General features: G+C 33.6%; 1 long non-coding RNA gene across 1 annotated transcript in view; it reads left to right on the top strand.

Annotated features, from left to right (window-relative positions):
* LOC110255496 (uncharacterized) overlaps window positions 1–23,488 on the top strand; it is a 714,189-nt gene that overhangs the window by 255,022 nt on the left and 435,679 nt on the right. The gene's annotated exons all lie outside the window — the stretch shown is intronic.

Below are 23,488 nucleotides of genomic sequence, written 5' to 3'. Positions count from 1 at the left end.
GCTAACTGCTAAATCACTGCAGCAAATTAGAAGCAAAATTGTATCACTTCAGATGAAGATTTAGAATCAATGTAGTGAAAGTAGGAATAAAGAGGAAGGCAAAGATAAAGGACACATTGTTCAGTTGAAAAATAAATAGTGATATACTTGATATAGAAAATGAAGAAGTCAAGGAGTTCAAATAAATATAAAGTTTCTGACTTTGCAATTAAATATACTGGTGCCTTTTAGTTTACTGAGTACTCGCTTCATGCCAAGATTGTTCCAGAGGTTGGTGATAGTACTATAAACTAGAAAGACCAAGTTTCTCTCTCCATAGAAATTTTATTCTAGTGGTAGAGAACAAAAGTAATAAAATGAGCAAAAAAACTTTTTTTAAACAAAAACAAAGTTTGGCAAAGAGACAGAAGAAAGGTACATAAGAGTAATTTTCAAAAGAGAAAGAAGATAGCTCACTGAAAACATGACATCTGAGCCAAGACTTGAGAGATGTGACGATATGAATGAATGGTGGTATTTCTATTACCCATGGCTTAATTGTATTCATATACTGGGATTTGGGGCTGATTACAATTTACATGTATGTCTTAATGTTTCTCTTTCTCTCTCTCTTTCTTCCTTTCTCTCTTTCTTTCTTTTACAAGGCATCTATGAAACTACTTTTCATCACTTGTTAAGCCAAGTTTTGAAACCAGCGCAGCTGGCAGACTGCCTTATGCTCTCTGTTACAATATGGCTGGTAACTTCCTTTTCCAAAATTTGCATGCTGTTCTAGACACATTTTATCTGAATCATGATCCCCAGAGACGGATAATTATCTCTTGTATTCCAGAATGCTGAATCCCTAAAATAAGAAATCAGGGTATTAGTTATTTCTCATCTCTCCCAATCACCACCATATAGGTGTGAATTTAGTCATACATTAATTTTTGTCTTACATTAAGACCACAAGCACAATTTCTTCCTCTATAGGCTTGCTCAGATTTTCAAAAATATCTTGTCAAAGCTCTGAAATTTTCAAATGTTTTAGCTATGAATGAAAAAAACAACCTTTGTTACAATATTTTTGCCCCTGCTACACATTTAGTGATTTAAGAAATACAAAGAATGATTATGGCCAAATTTTAGTTTATGTTCCTGTTATTATTGATGTGGTTAGTAAACATGTATAATAAATATATATGTGTGTACATATAGTTGTTTGTGTGTGTGTGTGTGTAGTTGTATGTGTGTGTGTGGAATCAGTTCGATAGATGAATTCAAATCTTTCATATTCACCAAGTAACTTTCATGAAAATGCCTTTATTTCCTCTTTGTTGAAGTTCACCAATGACTGACTTAAAGTGTGAAAACTTATGCTTCTTTGGATCTGAATTCCAACTAAAACTAAAGATATAAAATTATCTAATATGACTGTACTCTGATGATGACAAAGCAAAATAAAAAAAATCATACTGATATTACATAAATTATATTACTTTTTCTCCATTATTCTATTCCTTCTGCCCTTTTTTTTATGGTCTAACACTCGTCAGATCTGAGGTTGATACATTTCCAAGACAGATATTTAACTATACTAGAAATATTTGCATTACAAGGATGAAAACTGCTTTGTAAATATTTAATTAATATAATGCACTGCTGTGCAAGGTACACATCTACTGCTGAGCTCTATATAGCTCATTTATCTGCACTCTATGAATTTTAAATAATAAATGCTTAATATGCTGAACAACTTTATTTCAGTTAGTGTGCAAACCAAAAGAAAAACAATATTTATCAAGGAAAGCTTTTAATGATTTTTTTCTATTATTACACATCAAGAGAAATTAATCTTATGGTGATTTAAACTTAGCACTTATTCATGTGAACATTTGTTTCAAGTACATATACTTCTGCATTTGTATATAAACTCACAAATTCACACACACAATTGAAAATATGTAAATGGAAATAAAAATTTGATGAAATGAAATACTCTTACTACAGTTTGTTATTTATGTACTCTAATATTTTCTCTTCCATTCTATTATTTTTGTTTGTTTAATATCTAGTTTTTTAAGGCTGCTAATAATCATTAAATTGATTTTACAAATTGCTAATAGGTTATAACCCACAATTAGTAAAATGCTGGTGTACATTATATAATTTACTTGAAAATAAAAAAATAATGGAGTTCCCAGGAGGTGCAGTGGGTTAAGGATCTAGAGTTGTCACTGCTGTGCTAACTCTAGTTATCACTCAGGCTGCTGATGTGGCACAGTTCTGAGCCTTGGCCATGGAGCTTCCACATGCTATGGGTGTAGTAAAAAATTAATTAGTCATGGAATAAAGAGAAAGAAAGAGATGGATAGAAGAAAAGAAGAAAGGTAAAATCATGTTTTTGCATATAAATACATGGTCTGTAAGCTTATGAACATAAAAAAGATATAGTAGGATATAAATCAAGTTATTAACCTTGATTAATTAGGAGCAGTAAGAGTGGGAATTGAAAAGGGACAATGTTTAAGGTCTCAGTATAAATGTTTTTACAAAGCTCTATTTGCTGGCTTGTCACAGTGAGCATCCCTTACATTTGCAGCTTAAAAAATTCAATAATTGTATTATGTATGTATATATTATCATATATACATAACATACATATATATATATATATGTTCACACCTGGAAATATGGAAAACTACAATATTTATGTAAGCTAGAGAGAAATCTTTTGAAATAGAATTAGAGACAGAGGTAAATTCTTATTGTTGAATTTAATATAGTCATAGATTTTGCAAAAAAAAAATAAGTAATGCTTTGACTTTTGCAAAATTTTAAAAACATAACATCTCATGAAGCCACATAAGAGCAACCAGCTTCTTGACAAAACTTTACTTGTAATGCTCATGCAAAAGTGAAAGAATACAAGGTGGATAAACATAATCATGAAGTGTTTTGGTCATATGTACATTTCACTAATGAGAATAAAAACCAAGAGTGTTTTTGTGATTTGCTTAAGATCACCTATTTTGTGTGAGAAAGGGTCCTAGAAACTGATTGACTACTCTCATTCTAAGTTTTTGTACTCCACCAATGAAGAATGATTAATTAAGATTTACTTGAATCATTTGCTCTGTAATTTCTGTTTTTACTTTTGGAGCATTTTTTATGTTTCCTTTCAAAATTATAACTCTTAATTACTTGTAAGTTTATGTCAAATATGCAGAGTAGTGGAATTGAAAGTACCAGAGGTGCTTTAAAATTGTCCTGCATCCAATAATGACCACATTCATACTGAGAATTTCCAAATTCACAGAAATACTTTTACATTAAATTAATAAATTAATAAACTTCTTTCTGTCTCCTCTGTGGTATCATTTATTTCAGTGTGAAAGTGCTTTCAATTCTTGATTTGAATATTTCCTTTTATGGATAGTAAATCTGTCAAGAAAAAGTAACATTTGAATTTTTTGCATGTAGTTACAAAGATATTCTGGAATATATATTTTTAGTCCTTAATGATATGTTGCTGTTTTCAAAGCCACCTCATTCAGATGCCTGAATGATACTTCATTCAGATAGTAGGCACAGAGTGGGAAAGAGAGAAGGTGTATTGTGAATTAACTTGACAACACTCCTTTTATTCTTTCTCCTAGAAATAAGTCAAGAAACCACAGAAATAGACACAGATTCTGATCAATCCAGACAGCTTATTTTACAATTTTCTAATTTCCCCGAAGCTTAATTTGTCTTTTTTTCTCAGTAAAGTCAGAGTTCAAAGAGCCTTGTTTAAATGACATATTTTCAAGTGAAAAATCTCATCATGCCATATTGGCATTAGAAAACAAACAAACAAACATCATTTTTATGTCATTTTTAAATTGTGTCATATTCTTCTTTAATAGTGTGCTCTTTAGTACACTTGAATGTTTAAGTGTATTCTTCTTTAACACTTTGTATAACATCTGTCAAATATTAGATGCTCCATTAGTATTTGTTGATTTAATGAATTAATGGTTAGTATTTGGTTTCTTAAATTGATTTTAGATAGACAAATGAACAATTAGTAGTCTCTAGTTGAATCTCAGAGGGATTTCTAGAAAATGCCTTTGTACAGAACTTACTTCATTTTCTAAGAAAAAGTAGTGGTCCCTTAATTATGCAATTTTAAGGTAAAAATGGTCCATTATCCTTGATGATATATGTTACAAGACACATTTTATTGTTAATATATTTTGTTTTGGCAGGGATAACACATGGACCTCAAGGTTGATACAAAAATATAGTCTTGATATCCATTTCTCACATATGCTGGTTTAGAAACTTTTAAGAATTCTGGGAAAGTGGTGATAAATTTTACATAGAGGCCAAGAGGACCTCAGTTAAAAAAAAAAAAAAAAAAAAAAAGGCTAGGGATCTCCACCCTTTCCCTTTGAGTTTCCACTTCATCATTTTAGTTCTGCCATGATGAATTGGTCCTGGCTAATCACACAGGAAGGGAAGTAAGACCTCAAGGACAATGTCACTCTAAGGGAAGTTGGCCAAACCAATTTTCAGGGCATTTAAAAACAGAGCCTATGTAGATGTAAGCGAAAGGTTGCTCTGATGACTTTAAGAGCTAATGCTGGAATATCTTATAATCATGCTTCTGGCCCTAATCATGTGACTATGCTGTAAAGAAAAGGCTATTTGTATAATCAGAAAAAAAGGAATACATTAGATGCCTAGGTACACTTGGGCTTGAGCACCACCATGGCTGATTATAACACCGGTAAAAACTTGAATCTCTCCCTTTTCTGCCCAAACAGTTGAACCTCTTACTTTGCAAATCTTAGTTACCTCCATTACCCCAGTGCTTCCTTGGCAGACAGAATAAGACAATAGGGTGCCAAAGTTTTGTATTCACAAATGATAAATTGGGAAACATGAATTATAGAACTAATCATTCAAATTTGTAATTTGAAAGCAGTAAGTTAATGGGAAAGGATTTCTTAAATTGAGGAAAGCTGAATAGATTTTTCAGTTCTCGGCATGCCTTATGGGGAGTGTTATGTGTAAGAATTTCAGTGATAAATCTTGATCAAATTAATAGCAGAGTGGAGGGACTATTTCGGGTAATAGGTTATTTTGTTTTGTTCTGTACTTTTACATTCAAGCCCTCACAGATACCAATATCATTTCAAGGACTTTGTCTTTGCTCTTATTAGTGTCTGGGATTTTTCTTATTTAGGATATTCTATGGTTCCTGTATTAGTCATCTATTGCTGCATAACAAATCCCCCTAAAACATAATGGCTTAAAACAGAGTTCAGCAAACTACATTCCTCTTATCAAATCCAGCCTGCCACCTGGTTTTTATATAGCCTGTGAGCTAATAATGATATTTAAATTTTAATGGTTAAAAAAGTAGAAATAAGTAATATTTTCTGACATGTAAAATTTTTATAAAGTTCAAACTTCAGTGTCCATAAATAAATTTTTACTGGAATATATCCATGCTTATTTATTTAATTATTATCTATTAAGGCTACTTTTACACTAAAAAAGCAGAATTGAGTATTTGCAACAGACACCTATGTTCTGCAAAGCCTAAAGTTTATACTCTCTGGCCATTTACAAAAAAAAAGGTTTGGTGGCTGCTGTCTTAAAATGATGATCATTTATAATCTCTTATGATTTCTGTTAGTAGGGGTTCAAAGCAGTCAGTTCAGTAGTTCTGCATTAGTGTTTCTCATGAGGTTCACAGTCAGATGTTGGCTGAGGATGCAGTTATCAAAAGGTTTGACTGGAGCTAGAGTAAGTTCCCAACCAACTTCTGACCATGCGTCTGACTACCAGAGTTCACCTTCTTTTCTTCAAATATCCATGTCCCTCTCTTGGAAAAAAATAGATTCACCCCATCCCAAGGCCCCCAAGTCTCCACCCTATAAATCATTAACTAAAATTCAAGGATCTTATCTTTTATAATAGTACGAGATGTCCCCTTGGTCCTTGGATCCATTTCCTCCTGATCTGAAGGCCTGTGAACCAAAAGGTCTGGTTATCTGGTTCCCGTGTACTCAACACAGAACAGGCATAGCAAAACTGCACAAAACAGTCCTGATCAAAAGAAGAAATATGGGAAGCACACAGGAGTCTGTTGATCAATAGCACTTCTGAAATCCAGTTGGCACAGTTGCTGCAATCACACAAGTCTCATCAAAGCCAGCTAGGACCTGGGCAGCCGGTTCTTGTACTAAGGGAGGGTGGTACCTATAATTTCCAAGATCATCAAGTGTGCAATCTTGTTTGAGAAATTCCAGCAAACTCTGTGAACTTCTTCAGTGACCCTAGAGGTATTTGAGAAGTCTGAAATTTTTCAAATTTGGCCAATGAAGGCTTCAAGATATTTTGTCTTCTTAGGGATAATATGACCTTGATGTGCTACTCAATTTGATTTAGCCTAGGAAATACAAACTTAGTTGTTCCAAAAATCAAAGTTTCTTCTAAGTAGCACATACTGCATTTTTTGTCTTATGGAGGAAAAATAATTATTTTAACACTCCTCACGTGTAGCCTAAACATTTCCGAGAGCTCTCTGACCTTCAGAATCCTCTAGATTTTTAAAATATGCTTAGATTTTCTAGATTTAGGAAGGGTAAATATAATAGTGAACTTACTGAATTAAGTTGAGAAGGGTTAAATTGAAGAAAGATAAGAAGACATCTTATCTTACACTTAAAAAACTATTTAAGAACCATAAGAGAGAAATGAAATATCATACTTTCTTTCATAAATCACATAGTAAACAGACCCACAAATAACCCAAAGATTTGACTTCTTTGAATTTAAAATAGCTTTTTAATTTCAAATAATGGATATTAATTTTTAAACTAAAACATAAACATGTAAAATGTTATTTTAAACCATCTGAAATATTTATTCAAAATAACGAACAATACAAAAGTGTATTATACAAAAAGTGAAGCTCTTTCCTTATGCCTCCTAATGCAGAAGCACTTCTCACTTAGTTGTGACTGATTTTTGTTCTTTATATTTCTTTCTTAAATAGATGGTATTGCCAAATATATTGTTCTGCAGCTTCCATTTCTCATTTTGAAAGCATAGAGATCCTATTTCCACATGCGTGCATATACTTTTGTTCATTCCTTAATGACGACTCTTAAAAAAGTTCAATCCACTTTATACAGACCATATCCCCCACACACCAAAAAAATGCGAAGTGATATGAATATCTCTTTGATCTCCTATGCATTGTAGTCTAGATAATAATTATTTTAGAGTTATTTTCATATTCATTTCCCTTTTAACTTTATGACTTTTCATAATTTGTTGGACATATGGAAAGTGCTCCATAAATATTTATTGTTTTATCCTGCTGAGCTTAAATGGTAATTCACATTAAAATTAAGAGCACTGGCTTTGGTCATAAGCATCTGGGTTCAGGCCCTGGTTCTGGCATTCTCCAGCTATATGATCTTATGCAAGTTACTTATTTATTATGGGTGCCACTGTGACCTCATCCTCATAAAATGGTACCTAGTCTGATTAGAACAGTTTTTCCCTTCTCTGTTTTTTTTTTGTCCCTTACTGCCTGAGAATCACTTCATCTCTTAACACTGCTGGCTGTCTCTTTTTCCCCTGGGTAGCCATAGGAGCTACAGAACAGCCTCCATTATTCTGGTTGTATTTGAATTACTTACTCAAATCTAAGAGTCCTCCATGAAAGAACAATGGAAAAAGTCTGGGTACCTCCCTTTACTTTCAGACTCTGATCAAGGGCTGCCTTGAAGTATGAGGTACATCTCGAAGAGCTGGGGATTTGATGGCAATACTGTATGGAGGAAAATTTGGCCAGTGATAGATTAGAGGCAGGAGTCCACATATAAATTTGTTTCCATTCCTGAGAGTTAATGTGGGAACAGTACTTAGGAAGATGTCTGTAATGTAGTAAATTCTGTACTTTAAAAAATTATCACCTTATAAAAGAATGTAAATTATATTCTGATAGTATTCATAAATAAATTGTGAACATGTGATATGGGAAAGTAAATATACTTATTTTATGTATAATATTTCATTGGAAGTAATTTACAAATTAGTCAATCTATTTTATAAAGAGAATGCATTCATGTTGAATGTACTAATTTTTAGGTTCAGTAATTCAATTATCTTTTTATTGCTCTCATAATAGAATTCTCATTATTTTAATAAATCTTTACTTTTATCCCTAAATGCTTTTTACTTCCCCTAAATTTATATTATATGATGATAAATATGTAGACACAATATGAAAAGACCAGGATATTACATTCTGCAATACTTGCTATTATAGCTCCCAGGGAAACATCATTGTCTCATTGAAAAATGTAACTAAACTAGAAGCCAAAATTCTGAAATCAACTCACCATCCCAACACTCATTACCTGTTAGTTGTGTGATTTGCAGCCTGGAACTTTACTCTTTGAGGCTTAGGTCCATGACATGAATCATGCTAAATGGCTTCAGAAGATCCTTCCAATCCTAATACATTATGAGTTTTTTTTTTTTCCAAAGTGATTTTATACACACACCCTCACATTCCTACACATAGCCCAATATATTTATCTTGACCCCTACTTTAGCTCATTCAGCTTGATGTTTATTCTATCATAGATTTTTTTTCTTTCATTAGGAAGTTCATTTACTCTACTAGTCATCAAATATATGCCAAGTAACCACATTGTACCCTTCCATGAAAGGTATTGAAAATACAATGGCAAGTAAAATATGGTCCCTGCCTTCACAACTAGAACTCCTTTCATTGTTCTTTGGGCCAGAAATCTTTAGTTTGCTTATGGCTTCTTGCTGGTAATACTCAGATGTGTCCCTCACAACAAACCTCTGGAACTGCTGACCTCTGAGCAACCCCTCTTCTTAGATTGGGATGCATCTAAGTCTCTCTATGTTACGGGTGCCAGAACAGAGCCCTGATGTTCTTGGCTGGTTTCCAGACAGTTGAAGCAGCTCAGAGAAATATGGTTTGGAACCATTGTGGCTGTTCTTTACTATCCAGAGTTCCCTACTCATCACCTCCAGGTAGTGCTGATTTTCCAAGTCTTGGTGCTTGTTACAGTATGAGTGAGGTGATTTTTCAAATGTAACTTTCATTAAGGTTTATCACACAGCAAACATTTCCTTTGCCCTCAAAATTATAGTTTTAGTAATCTACCTTTCAATATTCACATGCAAAACCATTTTTCCCAAGGTGTGTCAGGGACAGACAGAGGGCTGGGTCAGGAGAATTTTCTCTGATTAGCACATACTGACTCCTGACACGATTTGTTTTTCTGACAAATAAATTATGATAATTTCTATAATCAGAGAAGCCGGAGAATTGGTATCTAAATCAGGCAAAGGGGCAATAAAAAGCTTAACACTTTACCTTGAAAATAATTCAATAGAGCTAAACATCTGGAATCAATTTGAACTGAACTTTATTATTCTAGACTTCAAGCAAATGGCATATAGGGCATTGTTCAGCAAATTCCTAAATAAAACTAAAATATTACTTTTTCTCATGAGAATCAATTATCAGATTTCTGTTATTTTACAACACAGAAGCAGTGATATCTAATAAGATGGTAGTAATAATACTATATTATTTTAGAAGTTTCAGCATATATTTATGTGTGTGTGTGTATATATATATATATATGCAAAAGCACATTGTAGTATTTACCTCTCTGTTGTAAACTTCTATTGCAGTGCTTACCAACATACTCTGAAATTGTTGCTTCCCTATTTCCCCTGTGTATTCTAGATAAGGATAGGCAGGGAATGTATTTGTTTAACATTTTGTTTTGGTAAAATTGTTTAATGGAATCTACTAAAGCTAAATATACATATACTCTGACTCAGAAATTTTACTGCCAGGTATATACCCAACAGAATTGTGTACATGTATGCATCAGTAGATTTGCACATGAATGTTTCCAACAAGATGATGTTCAATAAATACTTTTAGTGTGACCTAGTGAACTGATATATTTTATTTATGACAGTGTACTGACAAAAATGTTAAAGTATGGATTTTGATTACTGTTTTAAAATCTTATGATAGCTTGCCAAAACAGTTTGTTCTGTTTCTAAAGATAAATTGTAGCTAAGCTTTTCTCAGTTCTTTTATATAAAAAATAGATGAATTTGAAAGATGTTTATTTTGAGTGCTCCGTTTTAATCAAAAATTTATATACGATTGATTATTTCAGAAAAGATATCCAGTCTGAATTCACTTTTCAAAACAAAAATATGGAAATTATTTGTCATTCATCCTTTGCTTATCGAAAATGTGTTTGTTAGATTTTTAAAAGAATGGAAAAGCAGGAGTTCCTGTTGTGGCACAGTGGTTAATGAATCTGACTAGGAACCATGGGGTTGCAGGTTCAATCCCTGGCCTTGCTCAGTGGGTTAAGGATCCAGCATTGCCCTGAACTGTGGTGTAGATCACAGATGCGGCTCGGATCCCGCGTTGCTGTGGTTCTGGAGTAGGCCAGCAGCTACAGCTCCAATTAGACCCCTAGCCTGGGAACCTCCATATGCCACGGGAGCAGCCCTAGGAAAAGGCAAAAAGACAAAAAAAAAAAAAAAATAGAAAAGCAGAGTGAATGCTTATAAAAGTGTTCTTTGTGTCCTGGCTATCAATAATGATGTAAAACCTCTGACAACATTCAATGAAAAAATAGACCAAAACAAACGAAAACACCACCACCACCAACAAAAACTCTTACTTTCAGTAAGAATGAACAAATTTCTTAAAAACAAATTTCTTGATATTTCTAGTTTGTCTTCCTAACTTTATTTACTACCTGCACACCATAATGAAATTAACCAGAGTTTCTTCATCACATTGGTTTCAGATCTTTTCAATGCAAGATACTTTGTGACAACAAATACCAAGTACATTATTTTCCTGACTTATGAACACCAGATCTAAACACTTTGTGTGTATAGGTTATTGTTACTCTACCATTTCTCATCCTCCTTATTTTTCTTCGCTTTCATTTGGTATAGAATCTGGCACATAAGAAACATTTAGTAAGTTACTTGTTGCTATTGTCGCTTTGTTGTTGTTAGATAAGCTATTATTTTAATTATTACTTTAGGTTAAACTTTTCATTGACTATAGCACAATGCATAAAGGTTAGAAAATAATAAGTGAAAAGTTTGATAAACTTTCAAAAGCAAAATAAATTAAAATCCTAATAACGTTTGCCCAAATAGAGAAATAAATATAACAGTAGCCCAAGAAGCCTTAGTTATGCTAAGTATTTAGTAAACAGCCCCAAAGTTAATGATTATCCTGATTTTTTTCATCACTGTAGACTAAATTTCTTGTTTTTGAACTTGAGGTAAGTGGAGTTAAAGAGTATACTCTCGCTTTTGTCTGGTTTATAGTGTTTAGCATTCTGAGATTTATTTGTATTGCCATGTGTATCAGTGATTCATGTGTTTATTTGTTTCTAACATTCAGACACTTCATCAAAAATATATGTTTGGCAAATAAGTATATTAAAAGGATGTTCAAATCCTTACTTATTAGGCAAATGCAAGTTAGAAACATAATAAGATACAACTACACATCAATTAGAATATTAAAATTACAAAGACTTACCATACCAAGTGCTGGTGTGGAGATGGAACAAGTGGAACTCTCATGCACTACTGGAATTTAAAATTGTACAAACTTTTGTAAAACATTTTGATAATTTCTTTAAAAATCAAACTTTTACTTACCTATGATTTAGCCATTTCAATCTTAGGAATTTACCCAAGAACAGTGAAAACATATGCCCTTAAAAAGGATTATCGCAAGAGTGATGATAGCAGATTTGTTCTTTAGAGTCCCAAGCTGGAAACAACTCAAATGTCTATCAACAAGTAAACAGGTTTAAAAAAAATTATGCCATGCCCCTACAATGGAATAGCATTGTATTCCATTCAAAATTCAAAGGGAATGAGCTGTTGTTATGTGAAAGAACAAAGAATTTCAACATAATTATACTGAATGAAAGAAGTCAGAGTACATACTGTTTAATTTCATTTATGTTACATTCTAGAAAATGCAAACTAATATATGGTGAGAGAAAATAAATCATTGGTTGCCTGGGAGAGTAGGAATGAAGAGCAATAGGAGGGAAAGTTTACGTAAAGGCTTGAGGAAATTTGAAAGTGATGGATTCATTCAATATCTTGATAAAGTGATAGTTCCACGGATATATAATATTCCAAAGCTTATTAAATGAATAATGTGTGTGCAGTTTGTTTACCAATTATACATAAACAAAGTTGTTAAGATATTTTCCTCAATAATTTAAAGTTTATTTCTCATTAATAGTTATAACCATTGAAATAATAGATGAACTAAAGCATTCATCTATGGTGTTCTAAAATTTGGTTAGCTTCCTATGTCCTTGGAAATAAATGATGCATTTTATTAGCTGAGTGAGGAATCAGTATGGATTTGAAAAGTCTAATGGATGATAAATAAACCTACATTTATCCATTTGTTCCACAGATACTACTTTTTCATTTAATATCTACTAATGAGGAGTTCCAAATGAAGAAATGAACAAATAGCTCCTCTACTCAAGATGAATTATATTGAGGAGTAATTAAGCCTGAACTTCTCTGGTTTGTGTAAAGTTATGATGTAAATATTGTCTTACAAGTGTCCATTTTTGAGGCAAAGAGATCTTGCCCAGAGGTGCAAAAGCACAAGTTGATTTATTTAGGGAATCCAGAGGAGAGAAATTTTTCTAGACCAAGAGAAAGCAGTGGGAGAAGTCAATTTAAGGAAGAACTCCAGTTAGAAATGATCATGGTGCTTGAAAATAACACAGAGAGACCTTGGAACTTAGGAGAGCTCTGATTTATACTATATGTTGGGATCAGGAACTTTAGAACCTGTAGGTAGTAGAGAAAACCATGAACTGTGAACATTGTGGTCTGGGAAAAGGGCATGGAGGAAAAAATCTAGCTAAGAAAGATTAAGGCCAACTGTTCATTATATGCACAAGAAAGAGAATAAGCAAAGGATCTAAGGAAGATCAGTCAAGGAATTGTGGAATGAATAGGCAGAAAGAAAATGGAGAGGAGAAAAACACATCACAATAAGAAAATGGAGAGGAGGAAAACACATCACAATAAGGAATAATTTCAATCTCCACTTTGAAGTTTGGCTATGGAAAGCACATTCTCATGGTGCTGCTAAAGGAAAAAATGGCATGCAAAGACCTTTTTCTAATCAAAATCTGGGCCAATCTATATATTCCAATTTCTTAAAAAAGTTAATTCCATAGAGCCCCAAATTTAGCGCTTAAATCTACATTGAATAGCAATGGAATACAAAAACTTGATTTTTCTGCGCATTCATCAGATTTTTTCTCATCTTTTGATTCAAATATTAGCAACTATTTGTTTATGATCAAGTTTAAAACATGAGACATTAGAAATATTTTCCTACTAGTTTTATTTTTGTGCCTAAACATCTCCAGATGCCAATGAGTGACTGAGAAGAACTTGACTAAAAAAGATCTCAGAATTTTACTCGTTCTCTATTAGGTAAAAGAGCCAGCTGACACTTGTAAGATGAAAGAATTGGAAGGAAATGGAAAAGTCAAGTACCAAATAATATTGAGTGAATCTCAAGAGCACTTTCTAAGAGAGTTGCACAAAGAAAAGTGACAATATTAAAACAAGAGTTTATTTTTTTTGTAGTTTCAAAATCTTGAGCTGAGGAAAGGATAGAGAACTTTGACTTTAAATCAAAATGATTAGAGTTGAGGTAATTTGTACCTTTATTGTTGAAGTACAGAATATTTATTATTCCCATCTCCCCCAAAAAATAGTAAAGGAAAATTTAAAGTTTCAAATTCATTTATACCTCTAAGATTTCTGAACTTTTTTTTCAAATTACTCAATATAGTTTTCTTTTATAAGTATAGGAGAAAAATGAGAGAAAATTACAAAGTTTGTTCTTCCTGCAAAGAAACAAATAACTTTGGTATGTTTGCTATTAACTAAGTAATATATATATGCATGTATATATATATATATATATATATATAAAATCACAATATATATGTATATGTCACATTAATAGCTATTAGAGGATATTTATATGTCCTTGTTTACATAAGCTGTGACTTACACAAGGTATATTAAATAGTATGGCTAGGATAAGCATTTTAACTTTATGTTTCAGAAATATTTACTTGGTTTCAAAAACCAAATGTCAGAAGTTCTTGCAAAAAAAAGTGTTTTAAAGAAATTATTTTGCCATTCACAAAACAAATCAGTATTATGCAAATAAAATGTCTGACATTTTGCACATAAAAATTTTTACTATAAAATGATATTTGGATTAGATTAGAATAAACAATTCTGTATGGTATAGATTAAATTCTAGCCACAAATATGGCTTTAAAATAAAAGTTCAGTTCTTCAAAAAACAATAAAAGAAGAATTTGAGGTTCTGCCAAGCAGATTTGTGCTCAGCTTTTCCAGATCTCAGAGCCTTATGAATACCTGTCTGTGTCTCCAAATGGAGACAAGCCAGGCAAGAGGTGAAATACTATTTATGACTGTGGTTCCAGTTGTTTCAGGAAACACAAAACACTAGTCTGCCAGCGAGGGAGTTTCACATTACTTAAAATTATTTGAAAACATTTGTATATGAAAATAACCATTGAAACAACTGTCCTTAGGAAATCCATCTGTCTCTGTCTCTCCCTCTCCTCTCAAGAGCTTTGTGCCTTCTGAGACTGAGAAAGATGCTACCTTTTCCATTTACTTCATTTTAACATTATGTTTGATGTTCAATATATCTAAATCTTTAGGAATATAAATTCTATCCATCAATTCAATATCAAGTTTAAAACTATTTTCACCTAATTTTTAATATTGTGCTTTTTAATGTGAAGGCAAAAAAAGAAAAGGCAACCAAAGCAGATCTGTGTCCACTTCCAAGGAACAGTAACACTTATGTAAATATTTCAGAGTGAGCATTGGAAAGACTTAATTCTCTGTGATATACAACGTGTATTTACAGGCCCTAGGAAATGCTGCCTGTTGTAATGTTTTCACTACCCTTTGAAACGAGTTCTTTCATGGCAGTTTCAAGGCAGCACCAAGAAGTTTGGAATGTTGTTTTATAATACAATCCTTGCATCACACTTTTCAGTTTTTTTCCAAGGGAAATATGAAAGATGGTGCAAGGCAGAGAGTGAGGCATGGGGGGAGAGGTAGGAACTCTTTTCCTAGATAGTTTGAAAGTCAAGATTTGTTGGTCTAAACAGAGAGTTGGCTATGTTTTTGGGACATTTTGGATCAGTGTATTTTTCTGTTATATGGTTTATATGTATGTGTATATATATATGTATATATGCATATGTAGTATATATGAATATATGCTGTATACACTTCATTGTATATATAATAAACAAAGCAAAAGCTCTATATTACATATATCAGGGGGACACATAAATGTTGAGTTTATGTTTTCTTTATTTGGTCAAGTTTAAACCTGTTTTTCACATGTTTTATGTTGTTCTTCACAGTGACCCATGCAATTACCCTCATGTCTTTGGTCCTAGAATTTTTATCTATGTTTTCCATGAAGCTTGCTCTGTCTCTAGCAAATATAGATAATTCTTTCACTGACTTATTATGTCCCATGAAATCAATGGCACAAAATTTGGTATTAGGTGTTTTTTTAGCAATACAGGACTTGCTCAGAAAAGAAGAAAAATCTCAAACTGACAACTTAACCCACCATCTAAATGAATTAGAAAAAGAACAAACAAAACCTAAACTTAGCAGAAGGAAGGAAATTCTAAAAAAACAGAGAGGAAATCAATAAAATAGAAATTCAAAAAACAATAGAAAAAGTCAGTAAACCAAGAGCTGGTTCTTTTAAAAGGTAAAAGACAAACCTATGGCTAGACGCACCAAGAAAAGGAGAGAAAACCCAAATAAACAAAATAGGAAATGAAAAAGAAGTCAAATGGATGCTATGGAAATACAAAAAAACCATGACAGAATATTATGAACAATTGTAGGCTACCAATTTGACAACCTAGAAGAAATGGACAACTTTCGACAGACTTATAGCCTGCCAAAACTGAATCAAGAAGAAATAGATCAACTGAACAGATCAATCACTAGAAATGAAGTTGAATATGTCATAAAAACAATCCCTACAAATAAAACTCCAGGACCAGATGGCATCACAGGCAAATTCTACCAAACATACAAAGAGGAACTTATACCCATCCTCCTTAAACTTTTCCAAAAGGTTGAAGAAGGAACACTCCCAAAGACATTCTATGATGCCACCAGCACCCTAATTCCAAAACCAGACAAAGAAACCACCAAAAAAGAAAACTTTAGGCCAATATCTTTGATGAAAATAGATGCAAAAGTTCTCAACAAAATTTTAGCCAACCGAATCCAACAACAAATAAAAAAATCATACACCACGACCAGGTGAGATTCATCCCAGGATGAATCAACATATGTAAATAATCATATGTACATATGAATCAACAAATGTAAATCAATCAAAGTGATACACCACATTAACAAAAGAAAAGTCAAAAACCACATGATCATCTCAATAGATGCAGAAAAAGCATTTTACAAAGTCCAACATCCATTCATGATCAAAACTCTTACCAAAGTGGGTGTAGAGGGAATTTACCTTAACATAATCAAAGCCATTTATGACAAACCCACAGAAAATATAATACTCCACGGAGAAAACCTGAAAACCTTCCCACTAAAATCTGGAACAATACAAGGATGCTCACTCTCACCACTGTTATTCAACATTGTACTGGAAGTCCTAGCCACAGCAATCAGACAAACAAAAGAAATAAAAGGCATCCAAATAGGAAGAGAAGAGGTAAAACTGTCACTGTATGCAGATGACATGATACTATATATAGAAAACTCTAAGGACTCAACCCAAAAACTACTTGAACTGATCCACAAATTCAGCAAAGTAGTAGGATATAAGATTAACATTCAGAAATCAGTCTCATGTTTATATACTAACAATGAAATATTAGAAAAAGAATACAAAAGTACAATACCTTTTAAAATTGCACCTCAAAAAATCAAATACCTGGGAATGCACCTGACCAAGGAGGTGAAAGATATATGCTGAGAACTATAAAACATTAATCAAGGAAATTAAAGAAGATGTAAAGAAATGGAAGGCATATTCCATGCTCCTGGGTTGGAAAAATTAATGTTGTAAACATGGCCATACTATCCAAAGCCATCTACGGATTCAATGCAATCCCTGTCAAATTACCTATGACATTTTTCACAGAACTAGAACAAACAATCCAAATATTTATATGGAACCACAAAAGACCCAGAATTGCCAAAGCAATCCTGAGGAACAAAAACCAAGCAGGAGACATAACTCTCCCAGACTTCAGGCAATTGTACAAAGCCATAGTCATCAGGACAGTGTACCAAAACAGACAGACAGACCAATGGAACAGAACCCAGAAGTCAACCCAGACACCTATGGTCAGTTAATCTTTCAGAAAGGTGGCAAGAATATAAAATGGGAAAAAGCCTTTTCAGGAATTGGTGCTCGGAAACCTGGACAGCTGCATGCAAATCAATGAAACTAGAACACACCCTCACACCATGCATGAAAATAAACTCAAAATGGCTGAAAGACTTAACTATAAGACAAGACACCATCAAACTCCTGGAAGAGAAGATAGGCAAAATATTCTCTGATACCAGCCTTACAAATGTTTTGTCAGATCAGTCTCCCAAAGCAACAGAAATAAGAACAAAAATAAACCAGTGGGATCTAATCAAACTGACAAGCTTTTGCACAGCAATGGAAACCAAAAAGAAAACAAAAAGATAACTTACAGAATGGGAGAAAATAGTTTCAAATGATGCAATTGACAAGGGCTAAATCTCTAGAATATATAAGCAACTTATACAACTCAACAGCAAAAAAGCAAACAACCCAATGGAAAAATGGGCAAAAGCCCTGAACAGACATTTCTCCAAGGAAGATGCACAAATGACCAACAAGCACATGAAAAAATGCTCAACATCCCTGATTATTAGAGAAATGCAAATCAAAACTACCATGAGGTACCACCTCACACCAGTCAGAATGGCCATCCTCAATAAGTCCACAAAAAACAAATGCTGGGGGAGGTGTGGAGAAAAGGGAACCCTCCTGCACTGTTGGTGGGAATGTAAGCTGGTACAACCACTATGGAAAACAGTATGGAGGTACCTTATAAAACTATACATAGAACCACCATATGACCCAGCAATCCCACTCTTGGGCATATATCCTGACAAAACTCTCCTTGAAAAAGACACATGGACCTGCATGTTCATTGTATCACTATTCACAATAGCCAAGACATGGAAACAACCTAAATGTCCATCAACAGATGACTGGATTAGGAAGATGTTGTATATGTACATAATGAAATACTACTCAGCTATTAAAATGCTGACTTTATCTATTCAAAACCCCATATTATTTATTCATTTACCCTAATGAATATGGAATTAAACCAATAAATCAAGTTGTAAACATCAATATAATGGCTCTGCTCTGTGGAGGACCAACTTAAATCAAGTTGTAAACATCAATATAATGGCTCTGCTCTGTGGAGTCTGCTTAAGAGTCCAAGCAAACTCTTAAGCCATTACAGCTAAATCAAAATAAATAATTCACTATGTTCACTTCACACATGCCTATCTCATGAATAGACATGCCTCATTCAGACTCAAACCACTAGCTCCAGTGATTTGAGAAGTGGGCTGGAAAATACATTTACCACAAGCAATTCTATGTAATAGTGAACAAACACACACTTTCCAATAGATCATCCTTTTTTGTTTCCTGTTTTCTTTATTTGAAACTAAAAGGCTAGGAATAAGTGGAAAATTTAGAAGAAGGGAAAAACTAAACCAATTTAATTTATACATAATGGTTATAAAAGTAAAAGAAAAATATTCTCGTTACTCATTTTCTATTATCCATAATTTTTCATCTAGAGGAAATATGCTTATCTGAAATTTATGTTTTTTTTGTTTTTTCGTTTTTTGTCTTTTTAGGGCCACACCCATGGCATATGGAGGTTCCCAGGTTGGGGTCCAATTGGAGCTGTAGCCACCGGCCTATGCCAGCCACAGCAACATGGGATCGAAGCTGCCATCTACACCACAGCTCATGTCAATGCCAGATCCTTAACTCACTGAGCAAGGTCAGGGATCGAACCTGTGTCCTCATGGATGCTAGTTGGGTTTGTTAACTGCTGAGCCACAACAGGAACTCCTGAAATTTTTAACTTAAGTACACATCAGATGTATATAAACTCAGTATATACACATGTCAAACATACCAACAGGCTGCACATGGTCTCGGGTCTGAGAGAGTAGGCCATGATCAGTGGCACTTTTTCCATTTGCCAGCCTTAGGATACAAATGTTCTATCACTCCATAGTATTCATATTGGTAGCTCTGAAGCAAGACTGAGCCTTTCTCTTACATCCAAAGAACAAATCTGAATCTCTCAATCAAGAAACAATAAATAGAGAATTTTTTTTTTTACTATTACCACTCCTATAGCTCATTTATTTATTTGCCTTATCAACTCCTTTCCAGTCATTAAGTTCTTTTTTTTTTTTTTTTTTTTTTTTTTTTTGTCTTTTTTGCTTTTTCTAGGGCCGCTCCCGCGGCATATGGAGGTTCGCAGGCTAGGGGTCGAATCGGAGCTGTAGCCACCGGCCTACGCCAGAGCCACAGCAACGTGGGATCCGAGCCGTGTCTGCAACCTACACCACAGCTCACGGCAACGCCGGATCTTTAACCCACTGAGCAAGGGCAGGGACCGAACCCGCAACCTCATGGTTCCTAGTCGGATTCGTTAACCACTGCGCCACGACGGGAACTCCATCCAGTCATTAAGTTCTATTACATTCTCATCTTCATGTTGATTTCTTCTTCCTCTCTATGCCATTGTTCTCAGTTCCCACTTCCATCTCTTCTAAAATTGTCCCCATAAATCATGGAATTGACAGTGCCATTTTCAGAACATTTCTCTTTCACCCTATCACGAAATGTTTGTGTTTTGAGACTCAAGCTATCTATATAATCATGTAATTATCTTTTTCTTCCTGAATTAATAGTCATCTTCTCTTATTCAGTGAGACTTTAGAACCTGAATGACTTTCTTCCTTCAGAGTTTCATTAAGTCCTGTTTTGGAGAACGTCAATATTCCTGTGTAGATGATCCTTGATGGCCTCTGTCCACATTCTTTCTATCCAGTTCACTTCAGACCCTTCCTCCCGTGCTATACCCAGAGACACTGTCATTCCTGAACAGTAGCAGGTCAAGTTTTTGCCATTCCCTTCCTAGACCCACTTCAATTGAAAGAGTACTTGCTAATCTCATTGTTCTTTTATTCTGAATATATGCTGAGCCCTGTTCAGACTCCACTCTCCTTTCTCTACTTTATTTTCCCATATGTCGACTTGTTTTGTGCTCCATGCTTCCCATACATGAACATGTTTGGTCAACACCCATCTTTTACTGTGATTCACCAGCTTTTACTGGGGTCCAGGTTCTATGGAGAAAATCAGAAATGGTTTTATCTATAAACTTAGTCATTTTAGGTTAATTGGAAAGGGCATAATACACCACACATTATCCTTCCATGTTATGTCATCTATATGTTAACTTGTTTTAGCTCTGTATCCAGTACTGTTTGTGACATGGCCAGTTGTTAGAAAAATGAGATATCATTAATGTTATAGCTCGTCGAATTTCCTCAATAGAAACCCTGGAGGAAATATATATAGGGTTACTTTCATTTATGTGATTATTCTGTGTTCTCTTAGTATAGGTATAGACTTTTGTTAAAATTGTTCTTTCTCTCTACAATTTACTTTTTAGTGCAAATGTCACAGAGAGTTCAGGTCCCAGCTTAGTCAGCATTTCTTTCAGGGTAATGTCCCTGTCATTTACCTTACCCCTTGATTATATTTCAGTTTATTCTCCTGGTATCATGCATTCCTGCTCCCATGGCCTTTTCACAATATATTTTATTTTTATTTCTTTCTATTAAAGTTGATTTATAAAGTTCTGTCAATTTCTGCTGTACAGCAAAGTAACCCAGTTGTACATGAATAAACACACACACACACACTCTCTCTCTTTTCTCACATTATCCTTCATCATGTTCCATCACAAATGACTAGATGTAGTTCCCTGTGCTATACAACAGGGTCTCCTTGCTTATCCCCTCCAAATGCAATAGTTTGCATCTATTAACCCCAAATTCCCAGTCCATCCCACTCCCTCCCCATCCCTTTGGCAACCACAAGGCTGTTCTCCAAGTCCATGAGTTTCTTTCCTGTGGAAATGTTCATTTATGCCATATATTAGATTGCAGATATAAGTGATAACATATGGTATTTGTCTTTCTCTTTCTGACTGACTTCACTTAGTATGAGAGTCTCTAGTTCCATCCATGTTGCTGCAAATGGTATTATTTTGTTCTTTTTTATGGCTGAGTAGTGTTCCATTGTATATATATACCACATCTTCTTAATGCATTCATCTGTTGATGGACATTTAGGTTGTTTCCATGTCTTGGCATAAGACAAGACAGCATGAAACTTCTGGAAGAAAACGTAGGGAAAACATTCTCTGACATCAACTGTATAAATATTTTCTTAGGTCAGTCTCCCAAGGCAATAGATATAAAAACAAAAATAAACCAATGGGACCTAATCAAACTTACAAGCTTTTGCACAGCAAAGGAAACTGGAAAAAAAAAAAAGACAGCCTATGGAGTGGGAGAAAATAGTTGTAAATGATGCAACTGACAAAGGCTTAATATCTAAAATATACAAACAACTTACACAACTCAACAGCAAAAAAAAAAAAAAAAAAACCAGCAACCTAACGGAAAAATGGGCAGATCTGAATAGACATTTCTCCAAAGAAGATACACAGATGGCCAATAGGCACCTGAAAAAATGCTCAAATGATTATTTATTAGAGAAATGTAAATTAAAACTGCAATGACGTACCATATCACACAGGTCAGAATGGCCACCATTATTAAGTCTACAAATAATAAATGCTGGAGAGAGTGTGGAGAAAAGGGTACCCTCCTTAACTGTTGATGGGAATGTAAATTGGCACAATATACTTTAAACGATTGTCCATCTTTCCCACTGGTCTTAGAGCTTAATATCTGGTGGGAAAAAGAGACAATATTTTAACCTCCATTATGCCCCCAGTTTTTGGACTGTTTTTGCCTCAGTATAGTGGTTCAATAAATATTTGTGGTTTTTTTCCTTTTTTCTTCTTAGGGCTGCACCTGTGGAATATGGAAGTTCCCAGACTAGGGGTCCAGTCGGAGCTGCAGCTGCCGGCCTACGCCATAGCCAAGAAATAGCAAAATCAGATCTGAACCACATCTGTGAACTTTGCCTCACTGAGTGAGGCCAAGGATGGGACCCACATCCTCATGGATATTAATCAAGTTCTTAACCCCCGAGCCACAGTGGGAACTCCAAAAAATATTTGTTGAATAGTCAATGTATGCAGTAACATGTAAAATCTTATAAAATGCATATTCAGTATTTTGATTTCGTAAATGAAGCACATGTATGTAATTTAAACTGTTTTTACTCAGCAGGGCTTGATTTCAAACATTTAGAATTTTATTTGTAAAAAAAAAACCACTCCTACTGTACAGCACAGAGAACTGTGTGTGATTGGGTCAGTTTGCTGTATAACAGAAATTGAAGAAAGATTATAAATCAACCATAATTAATTAAAAAAAACAGGAAAATATGTCTTGTAAATTTATCAGTATGATTACTGAGTCATTTTAATGACTCCATTTGGTTTATAAAATGTAAAATTCAATTTAATTATTTAACAAGGTATTGAAATTTAATACTTTTTAATGTTCTAAAAATAACTTTTAGAAAGGAATAATTCATGTGGTTAAATTGTGATAAAATATATCTCAAATAGTTTCAAAATTGTTTTTCTAAGTTTAATTTTATATGCTGAAATAAACATTTTGTTTTCAATATATCTTCATTTGCTATAATTGGGCTTTAGTGTTTTTGGTATTAAATCTTATTTTCAGAAGATACATATGTGTGAGTATGCATTTATTATGTGGAAAATCTCTTGTGAAAAATAAAATTTAGTTCTTATTAAAACATTTGGAAATAGATGATTCAAGGTCTAACAAACATACTAGTTTACAAAAGTCACAGAGAATCATAACTTATTTTTCCTCATACTATCACCAAGTGAATAAAGATATTTTTTTAGAAAAGTTACTTGAAATTTTTAATAGTTTAATATGGAATTTTTAAGATTTTAGTCTTTAAGTAGTGTATAAGTTATATTGCTATAAACTCCTACAAATT

Source organism: Sus scrofa, chromosome 9, assembly GCF_054392235.1.
Source record: "Sus scrofa isolate SSC_HxYL_T2T_F1_AM1 chromosome 9, Sscrofa_HxYL_maternal_Yorkshire_Landrace_v2.0, whole genome shotgun sequence".
Taxonomy (NCBI): domain Eukaryota; kingdom Metazoa; phylum Chordata; class Mammalia; order Artiodactyla; family Suidae; genus Sus; species Sus scrofa.
The sequence above is the reverse complement of the archived record's forward strand: the minus strand, read 5'-3'. Positions and strand labels throughout refer to the sequence as shown.